At 44.7% G+C, this 10,875-nt stretch overlaps 1 long non-coding RNA gene across 1 annotated transcript; it reads right to left on the bottom strand.

The window, feature by feature from the left end:
* Positions 1-2,082: 2,082 nt before the first annotated feature.
* LOC308588880 lies at positions 2,083-9,848 on the bottom strand. Its single transcript, XR_014008962.1, has 3 exons — positions 9,726-9,848; positions 6,085-6,160; positions 2,083-2,480 (listed from the first exon to the last, which is right to left on the bottom strand). It is a non-coding gene; the product is annotated as an uncharacterized lncRNA (long non-coding RNA).
* Positions 9,849-10,875: the final 1,027 nt, after the last annotated feature.

The raw sequence follows: 10,875 nt of genomic DNA, 5'->3' as shown, positions 1-10,875 counted from the left end.
ACACGTGATGCATAAATGCTTGAAAAACGTGGGAGCCATTTTGCAATCCAAAAGGCATAACTCTATATTCGTAGGTCCCCAGTGGCGTGAACATGGCTGTCTTCCACTCATCACCCTCCCGCATGCGAATGAGGTTGTACGCCCCCCGCAGGTCCAACTTGGTGAACACTCTGCCCTTCCGTACCTTTGCGAGGAGGTCGTCAATTCGGGGCATGGGGAAGTCCGATGGCCTAGTCACACTGTTCAAAATCCTGTAATCCACTACGAGTCTCTTTTGGGGCGTGTCCCGCTTCTTAACAAAGAATACGGGACTGCCCCCCACTGCCTTGGACTCCCGGATGAAGCCGCGCTGCAAATTATGATCAATGAACTCCTTGAGTTCTTGCAGTTCGTCCTCTGACATGGAATACAGTCTCCCTTTAGGCAGCGCCGCCCCCGGCAGCAGGTCAATTTTGCAGTCATATGGTCTGTGAGGGGGTAGCCTGTCTGCCTCCTTCTCGCAGAAAACTTCCAAAAATTCAGCGTACTTGTGGGGAATCGCTTGCAGCGTGCCTAGCAGCAGCTGTGACTCCTCTTCCTCTCCTTCCTGCCTGGGCACGATGCAGTGTTCAGCACAAAAGGAAGAGCCGAAGGCTAGGGCTTGCCGATCGAAAGGTCGGCGGTTCGAATCCCCGCGGCGGGGTGCGCTCCCGCTGCTCGGTCCCAGCGCCTGCCAACCTAGCAGTTCGAAAGCACCCCCGGGTGCAAGTAGATAAATAGGTACCGCTTACCAGCGGGAAGGTAAACGGCGTTCCGTGTGCTGCGCTGGCTCGCCAGATGCAGCTTTGTCACGCTGGCCACGTGACCCGGAAGTGTCTCCGGACAGCGCTGGCCCCCGGCCAATAGATGTGAGATGGGCGCACAAACCCCAGAGTCTGTCAAGACTGGCCCGTTCGGGCAGGGGTACCTTTACCTTTACCTTTAAGTGGGCAGCAGAATAGGACAAAGTATTTATTCATGCTGTGCATAATGAATGCATGGTACTAAAAAGCCACAGGATGTGCTCATGGTCACTGGCTTATAGGAAAATCATAGAATCATAGAATCATAGAATCATAGAGTTGGAAGAGACCACAAGGGCCATCGAGTCCAACCCCCTGCCAAGCAGGAAACACCATCAGAGCACTCCTGACATATGGTTGTCAAGCCTCTGCTTAAAGACCTCCAAAGAAGGAGACTCCACCACACTCCTGGGCAGCAAATTCCACTGTCGAACAGCTCTTACTGTCAGGAAGTTCTTCCTAATGTTTAGGTGGAATCTTCTTTCTTGTAGTTTGGATCCATTGCTCCGTGTCCGCTTCTCTGGAGCAGCAGAAAACAACCTTTCTCCCTCCTCTATGTGACATCCTTTTATATATTTGAACATGGCTATCATATCACCCCTTAACCTCCTCTTCTCCAGGCTAAACATGCCCAGCTCCCTTAACCGTTCCTCATAAGGCATCGTTTCCAGGCCTTTGACCATTTTGGTTGCCCTCTTCTGGACACGTTACAGTTTGTCAGTGTCCTTCTTGAATTGTGGTGCCCAGAACTGGACACAGTACTCCAGGTGAGGTCTGACCAGAGCAGAATACAGTGGCACTATTACTTCCCTTGATCTAGATGCTATACTCCTATTGATGAAGCCAAGAATTGCATTGGCTTTTTTAGCTGCCGCGTCACACTGTTGGCTCATGTCAAGTTTGTGGTCATGGAGGAGTGGTCTGCCCAAAGGAGAAGTGATAGATCCTTGTACAAAGGCAGTATGTCTCTGAATTCTAGTTGCTGGGGAGCAACAATTGGGGAGGGCTGTTGCTGGCTTTCCTGGAGGCATCTGATTGGCTACTGGAGGAAGAAAGGCTCTTGGCTTTTGGTCTGACCCAGCAGGAGGTTTCTTGGCTTCTTATAGCACATAATTTGTAAATCACATTTGCACCCCCAACCCCCCACCCCGGTTTTAGCCTTATTCACTTATTTGGTCTTCTGTTCTTGCTCAAATACTATGTGGTATCTGGCCACCCTACTACAAAGTAGTACTACAAAATCACACATTACAAAGATCACTAATTTTCTATACTGTGTATAGAGATTTATTTATTTGGAACATTTGTGCCTCGCTGTTCAGCCAACAAGACCACCAGACAACTTAAATGCAATCAAAGCAAGATGGTCCCTGGCAGGGAGGGAAGAGGAATATCAAATCTCAGTCACAAATCACTAAACGGTTGTTCCTATGTTGACCAGCTGGCACAGTTCAGGGGCTGGAGGTGCCTGAAGGAGCTGGGCCTCCAGCAAAGCTCTCCCACTGATGGCTGCCCCAGATAACAGTTGTGGGGAGAGGAGGCCTGAGGGAGCTGTCCTGTCACAGCAGAGCCAGTGGAGGGAGCTCTGCTTCACAGCTCTCACGGAAGTACTGTAGTTTGGATACTACGGGCTCCTCTGCAAAGCTGAAAGCAATTGCTCTGTGAAATAAATAAAAAATTCAGCGTGTAGAAATCCTTTCACTATGTGTCTGTTTTGTATTTAAAGCTTCACAGCCACCAAGTGCTAATCAGCTTGAAGCATGCTACAAGTCTTTCATAACATTATTGATATAAGTAAAGAAACATCTCATGTGGGAAAAATAGACACAATGTTTCCTTAAGAATTAAAAATTCCAGCACTCTCCATATGCAGCAGAATGAGGTGGCCAAATGGACCATACTACTTCAAGATACAGGTGGGGAATAACACTTCTATGCGTAAAAACCAAAGCCTAGCACATCATAGAGAAGGTACTTGTCAATTAAAAAAGCTAGCCTTTCCCCTGCTTTGCTGGCTTTCTAGTTGCAGGGAACTTTTAGTGTGTGAAAGCAATTTTCCATTGCTGCTCTTGCAGTTTATTCGACAGTTTCAGATGTCTTTGTGTTGTTGTAAACAAAATCTGCCCTTATTCCTTTATTGGAGAACCTTGTAGGTTCTCCATCGGCAGGAGAAAATAACAGAGGCCAACCAGAGAATATTGAGAAGCAAAGCAGCTAGTAAGCCTGATCTTTATTAAACTGTTGCAACAGGGTGCTCCTCTCACACGCAGGAGAGGGGAGGAGGACCGCGAACAATGTGTGCTTGCCATTTTGAAATTCCCTGCCCTGGAGCTCAAGACCACCCCCACAAACATCATACCTACATCACAGAAAAGGGAAATTTCTACAATAGAAATTTGAATGTTGTTTTTCCTGTCTGCCAGGTTATCTGATAATGCCTTATCTGATTGCCTTTCCTGGTAGTCTGGCCATTCCTTTGAGATGGTAATTACCCAATTCCTGAGACAATGGGAAGCAAAGACAGACCACTGAATACATAACAGTGAAAATACATTATTCCTTTCCACTTGGGATAATCTTGCCATAAATGCCCAAAACTAGCCTGACTAAGGAGTGGTGGAGAGGTATACTTCTGAATATTCAATAATTCTATAACATTTGCAGTATCAGATTGAGGTCTGCTGCTTCACATCAACAAGCTGAAAGGATTTACTCTATGACTTTATACTTTCCTTAATGGTAAATATGAAGTAGGGTAGACAAATTGCAGCATTGAGCTATTGTAGTTCCCATGCCAATATTGTGTTGTTTAGTCGTTTAGTCGTGTCCGGCTCTTCGTGACCCCATGGACCAGAGCACGCCAGGCACTCCTGTCTTTCGCCATTTAAAATTCCTTCTTGCTCCCTGTCAGTGGAGGCTCATCCTTAAGGGGGACTGGGGCACTGCTCCACCAAGCTCAATTGCTTCTCTGCTGTCCTCCAACAGCCTGCTTCTTTCTTACATCCTCTCTAGGGTTGGCATGAGCAGTGAGCTCTTTCCTCCTCAGTCTCAGGCTGCCTTTGCAGAACTCAACGAGGGGAGAGGGGCATGCCCCACATGTCCAGGGGAGGAGAGGGGCAGGGAAGCTGCTGCTCAGGCTCCTTGAGTGCGCCAGGTCAAACGTGACCCGGAGGCGGAGCTGCTGCTGTGACTGGGAGCGAGGTGCACTGCGGCCACCCACCCTCCTGCTCTCTTCCCTGGGTCAGGCCAGCAGAAGCAAAGCAGCTTAGGTCAGCTCCTTCTCACACAGAGCCAGGCACCAATGAGGGAGCCTGCTTTGGGGGCACCTGTTTGTGCCCCCTGCCACAAATTTGTGCCCCCACGGCCCGCACATGCTACACTGTAGTTGGCTTCATCCATGGGCGTAGCCAGCATTTTTGTTAGTGGGGGCAGGCCTTTTGTTAGGGGGTGAGAACCTCAGTTAGCTATGTATTTTTATTTATTTTTATTTAGTTGGCCCCCCTTGGCCACATCCATGGCTCCATCTATCATAACATTTTGGAAATGCCCTGACCCACCCACCCCAACACTGATGTTGATTTTCTGAGATATCAGGCGCTCAAGCACAAGATTCCACCTAAACATTAGGAAGAACTTCCTGACAGTAAGAGCTGTTCGACAGTGGAATTTGCTGCCAAGGAGTGTGGTGGAGCCTCCTACTTTGGAGGTCTTTAAGCAGAGGCTTGACAACCATATGTCAGGAGTGCTCTGATGGTGTTTCCTGCTTGGCAGGGGGTTGGACTCAATGGCCCTTGTGGTCTATTCCAACTCTATGATTCTATGATTCTAAGTCAAACATAAAGAATCGCTGCTGTTTCTTTTTGTGTAGCCTGTTTAGACTGGAAATTTGCCTCAGTTTTTTATTCTCTAAGGAAGGTTCTGTAAAGTGCAGGATAATGTAGTAGCTCACAGCATGGCAGGATGATCCCAAGAAGCTCAGTTAGTTGGGGACATGGGCATAACCAGGGGGTGAAGCGGCCACCCCTAAATCAAGTAAATAAATAAAAATACAGAGAGTCTGATATTCCAGATGCAATCACACTTCTTCCTTAGGGCAGCCTCCTATTCATTTATTTCTTGTTGAAAGATAAAGAAGTGTTTTGCAGTGTAGCAGGAACCCCCCCACCCCAATCATTCTGTTTGTACAAACTTCACACACACTCACACTCACACACTACATACGCCACATTTCTGTTATAAATTCATAGAAAATCAACCATACATCGGATTTGCACTGTTCCATTTTATTTTACTCCATGTGACAAAGACTATCACAGGGGGTGGCTTGGTTCTGGTCAGCCATAATCCCTTCACCATCCCAGCACATCCACAGGAGCCCTGCCCAGTTGCTATGTCAACCCTGATAATCCCAGACAGAAGACAATCAAAATCACAAAGAACAGTGGATGGATTCAGCACAGACTGAAACAAAGGACAATAATCAGATTTTCCCTCTGGGGGCAGGAAACTGCAAACTCCCCCTTGTCACCTGGAAAGTACTCATGGGGAGGGGGAAAGGAGGAACCAGCCAGGTGACAGGACACTCAGGTTACCACCACAACTCCTCCTTCAACCCCTCCTTTCTGTAATGTATGCATGATGTCAACCCCTTCTGTAATGTATGCATGATGTCAACCCCTCCTTTCTGTAATGTATGCATGATGTTTCTGGGGGTGGGCTTGACCTAGAGGAGGGGAATTTCAAAAGTTTTTATAAGGTCTTGCAAGCCATTGTTCTGGGTCTTTCCTCTCTCTTGCAAGTGAAGGGAATACCCTGTTGCAACAGTTCAATAAAGGCCAAGCCTACAGGCTGCTGTTTTGCTCCAAGTTATCCTGGTTGGTGTCTTTGCTTTTTGTCCAAGGGAGCCCTCAGATTTTTCTGTTAACAGCAGAAACTAGCAACAACCTTATATATCAAGAAGACACATGTAGTTCATAGTAACTGTCTTTCAGGGCAGTTTGTCTAGGAACGAAATCAAGTGTTGCTATGAACAGTGACTAGTCACTAGAATAATAAAATGAAAGCTGGAGGTGGGGTTCGGGGTGGGGTTAGTCTTTCTTTAAACAAACATGTAAGTATGGATGCTAAGCAGAAGAAGAAGTAAGACAAGCGTTTCTGTGGGGGAGGGAGTTTATTGACTGCTCAGATATAAGACTCACAACATCATTTTATAACCAAAGAAAGTGCCTTTATGTGACCATTAAAACAAATCAACTGGAATTACCGGTATATTCACAGAAAGCCTTTAGCAGAATCATTTCCTGTCCTCGGAATCCAGCTGGAAGTGTTGGGCGAGCCGACTGCATAATCAAAAAGGCCAGTAAGTTACTGTGAGACAAACAGAGGAAGCTGTGTTCCTTTTCAAATCTGTCTGTCAACAGTCACACACACCAAGCAAAAGCCACCCATAACAGACGTTTTCCTTGATAAATGGGAGAACTGTCTGATAATCAACAACCATATCATTTTATCCAGTAGTATTAGTTTGATCTGACGGAAACTGCACATTTCCCGAGAAGCACTGAAAGAATGCTTCATTTAACTACAAAACCCCAAATCTGGGATCCCATCACAACTGATGTTTGGTAAAAGTTTTGCAGCAAAACCCCCACATTTTGTAACACCCCATAGAGTAATTGATACATCAAACCGGGGTTCATAATTAATATCCAAAACCCAACATTGTCCGGTTCACTCCAAACTGGTGCCAAAGTCTGGCAAAAGTTTTGTAGCATTTTGCCAGACATTGTAGAATTTTTTTAGCATTTTGCCCGACAAACCAAGTAAGTGACAGGGGTCATAAGGTCACCCCAAGACCCAACATTGCCTGATTCACTCCAAATCAAGGCCAAAGTCTGGCAAAATGTTTGCAGTAAAAACCGCATGTTTTGCAGTGCCCCCCAAACGGAGTGGTTCCTAGCACATCAGGAGGAAGAGTCAAGACAACCAAAAGTGGATAAATAGGTTGTATTTATTAAATATAACAACTTGAGGATCGGCAAAACTAGTCAGATTCGACCAATGTAACCAAATCAAATTACTGGTAAGTCTGGGCAGGTGTGCTTGTTCACCTCCACCCACAAACACGCAAGTGCTCAAACAGAGCTCTTTGCAGATCCTTAAGAATCATGTCACAACCCAAATCAGAAAGATGCATACCACCAGGTCTATACAACTGTGGGGCACAGAACATAATTCTGCCATGAGGGATATAAGCACCCACATTTTCAAACACAAACATCGTTGTAGAATGATTAGCTTTATGTCTTGCCCATCCACCTTCTTAGGAAGGCTGCCCCCACTCCATAAGCACCTCTACAACATTCCAAACCAAACTATGATAAACTCAGGGATGAGGAAGCACAGCTGATATTTAGTGATCTCAACTGAATTTACCTCACCAGATTGTTATCCCCAAGATGGATGACCAGAATATCAGGGTTAGGGTTAGAGCTAGGGCAGGGGATAGGTGGACGTTCAGGGTTAGGGTTAGTGCCTGGGGTTTTTTTCCCCATGCTTTTTAAGCTTCTAATGATATTGCTTCATTTTTATGAGACTGGATAATTCCAAAAAGTAAGCAAACTACCTGAAACGTAGCAAAACAAAGAGAAATGTGAAAACCAAAAGTGAGATACCAGAAACCCAACAAGGAAGGAATTCATGAAAAAGGAAAATTGCCAGACAGAGACTTTAATCAAATCATTACCAAATTCACCAGAATCCCAAAACCAATTGAAAAGAAGCAGAAATGTGAGAAGCAGAAGAAATACCACCAGAAACCCCCCAAAAGAGGGGGAAAGTAAATTGCGCAGAAACCCCAAAGCCAGTTAAACCTTAGTTTTGCATGGTGTGGGGGTGATTTTGCTTTTCCCTGAGATGTTTACTGCGTGAGTTTCTTGAATTTCTATTCAATTGGTTTTCTCATCTTTGGTGGATGTGGTTTGTTTCTGTTGTTTCTGGTTTGTTTTTGGGATTATGTTGAATTTTTTCTGTGGTTTTCGTTTCATAGATTCTTTTATATAAATTACAATTGTGAAATATACTCAGAGTTTTGTATGTATTTCATGCTCTTTATTGCCCCCCCAACCTCAGGCTTTTATATACATTATTTACACAATGAGTCCCGTCTGACTGGCTAACTCTGCTTCCCTCTTGGAGCCTGATTGGCCTGCAGGAAAAGACCAATCAGTTGTTGCATTCTAGGATCCAAGGTTAGTACATAACAGATTGGGTGCTGGATTTATGGTGAGTTTGCTTCATTTCTAGGTTTTTTGGGTTTTGCACCTTTGAGAATATTAATTTGTATGAGATCTGATAATCCCAAGAATAAAAGGAAAACCACCAGAAATGAAGCAAAACCACCAGAAATGTCTAATGACCATTCCAACAATGAAGTCAACCACTAAAAACACAAAAACCTACTGAAAAGAAGCAGAAGGACCATGTAAAAGCAACATCAATGGAAACTGACAAAGAAGCCAACCAACCCCAAACAAAGCAGATTCACCAGAAACCCCCAAAGCATTCAAAAGTATTACCACCAGAATGCAAAAACAAGAAAACTTCTCAAAAGAAGCAATAAAGCAAAAGTCCAAAAAACAAGCTAAACCAATGGAAAAGAAATGAAGCCAGCTGCAAACGAAGCACATTCACCAGAAACCCAAGACTAAGTGAAAACTAGTATGCTGTGTTGGTTAATTTCTGTTGCTTGAAGTGCTTTTGGACTCCCACAAATTGCATGCTTGTTGAGTTTCTGGTTTTGCTTTTTAAAAACTGGTTTCCAGTTTCTTGTGGCATTGCTTTGTAATTGGTGGCTTTACTGCTTTTTTGTTTTCTGCTGATTTGTTTAATTTGGGGTGGTTTTGCTTGTTTTTTGCATTTAATTGTTTTGCTTCTTTTACTTTGAATGGTTCTGCGGTTTTGGGTGAGATTGTTTCTTTTCCATTGATTTGGCTTGGTTTTCATGTCTCCTGGTTTTGCCTCATTTTGGGAATATTTCTTGGTTTTTGTGCTTCTGGTGGTATGTCTTCAATTTTTTGGCATAACCAAGCCAAAACACCAGAAACACAGAAACAAATCATAAAGAAGCAGAGCTACCAGAAATCCAAAGCAAATTAATCAGAAATCCAAACAACCTATGAAGATGATGCAATACCAAAAGAAACACAAAAGCCAATTAAAAAACTGCTAAATGAAGCAACACCACAAGAAACAAAGAAAGCCTCATGACCTACGAAATGAAGCAATAACACAAAACACCACAAAAAGAAGCAAAGCGTTTAGGATTAGGTTTGGGTAAAGGTTAGGGTTACAGTGAGAGTTGGGTTTGAGTTGGATTAGGATTAGGAGTTAAAGTTGGGGTTGAGTTACGGTAAGAGAAGAACAGCAGAAGGAGAAATATAATTTTATCACTTAGGGTTAGGGTTAAATTAGGCTTAGGTTTAGACTGAGGCTTAGGTTTGGGTTAAGTTTAGGGTTAGAGTGAGGATTAGGTTTGAGTTAGGGTGAGCATTCGGGTTAAGGTTTGGTATTGGGTTGGATGTGAGTTAGGGTAAGAGAAGAACAGCAGCAGGAGCAGTATAATTTTATTATTTATACTCCACCCAAGTCACTTGTGGCCGCTTTCAATAAAAGGTAAAAACATGAGCGCACTCTAAGTGAATGCTCATGAATGTAGAAACTCTTACTTCCCATAGAATTCCCAAAGAAGACCTGGGAATTGTAGCTCTGAGCTTCTTTGCAGAGGGTTGGACTAGATGACCCTTGGGTTCCCCTTCCATCTCTACTAGGATGCTCCCTGTCTCACTCTCACTCACTCACTCACTCACTCACACACTCCTCCTCTCCTTTTCCTGGCAGTTTCACCTTTTTCTGCACTCCTAGCTCGGAAGGGCAGAAGAGGCTGTGCTACCGCCATGTTGGGCGAGAGCAGGGGTACCCGGAAGGAGGTGCCACCGGAGGAGAGGCAAGCCGACAGGAAAGGGAGGGCAACGGGCGGAAGAGCCTGTGCTGCCGCCATCTTGGGCGAGGGCAGGCGTACCGGAAGGAGGTGCCACCGGAGGAGAGGCAAGCGGACAGAAAGGGGAGGGAAACGGGCGGAAGAGGCGCTGCGACCTTGGGCCAGCAGAGACGTGCCGAGCCAGGCTGGCCCTCTCTCTTTCTCCCGCCCACTCTCTCTCGACCCCGCTCTCCCCAGGGGGCAGCCCTGCCCCCCGCCCCACCCTCACCTGCCTTTCTCCCCCAGTGGCCTTCCTCTCGTGCCCCTTGGCGGAGGGATGGGGCGGGTGGGCCGCGGAAGTTTATATACAAGAATATACATACCTAGATATAGGTGTCCGTTTGTAAATAAATAAAAATAAAACGGATATATGTATATGTGTGTGTATATATGCAGTGCTTCTTTTCTAAAAAAAATGATTGGGGGTACTCTCATTTTGACTCAAGAAAATCGCCATTTTTTAGTTCAAACCGGGAAAAATAAATACAGTAAATGGACAAAAGTACATTCACAAAATGTTTTATGCATTCTTCTGTGCCCCCCCCCCCCAGAAAAAAGCACTGTATATGTTCTGCCAAGGGCAGGGTTATTTCTGGATCTGGAGCCAATAAGCACACCAGTGGATGAAGAATAAGCAATGCTTTATTTGCATAAGGTTTTTTTTTGTTTTTTTAATAATAATAAATTTTATTGATTTTCCATGCAATTATACATTTTTATCCAAAATACAACCAATTATCTCCTTTTTTGAACTTCCTTCAGCGTCTCTGATAATCATCCATATTTATAACTTTAATTACACATTCCCTTCTTTCGTATTGCCATTATACCTCCCTTCCCCCACTATTTCATATTAACAATATTTCTCTATTTTTACAGTGCCTCTTGAAATCCCACTAGAGTTGTGTTCACGCCGCATACGTTTTTCAGATAATCTACGAACTTTCCCCAGTCTTCGATGAACTTTTGGTCTTTGGTGTATCTGATTTTCCCAGTTAATTTGTCCAATTCCGCATA

Source organism: Podarcis bocagei (assembly GCF_964188305.1).
Source record: "Podarcis bocagei genome assembly, chromosome: 6".
Taxonomy (NCBI): Eukaryota; Metazoa; Chordata; class Lepidosauria; order Squamata; family Lacertidae; genus Podarcis; species Podarcis bocagei.
This window is presented reverse-complemented; position numbering and strand designations above follow the sequence as displayed.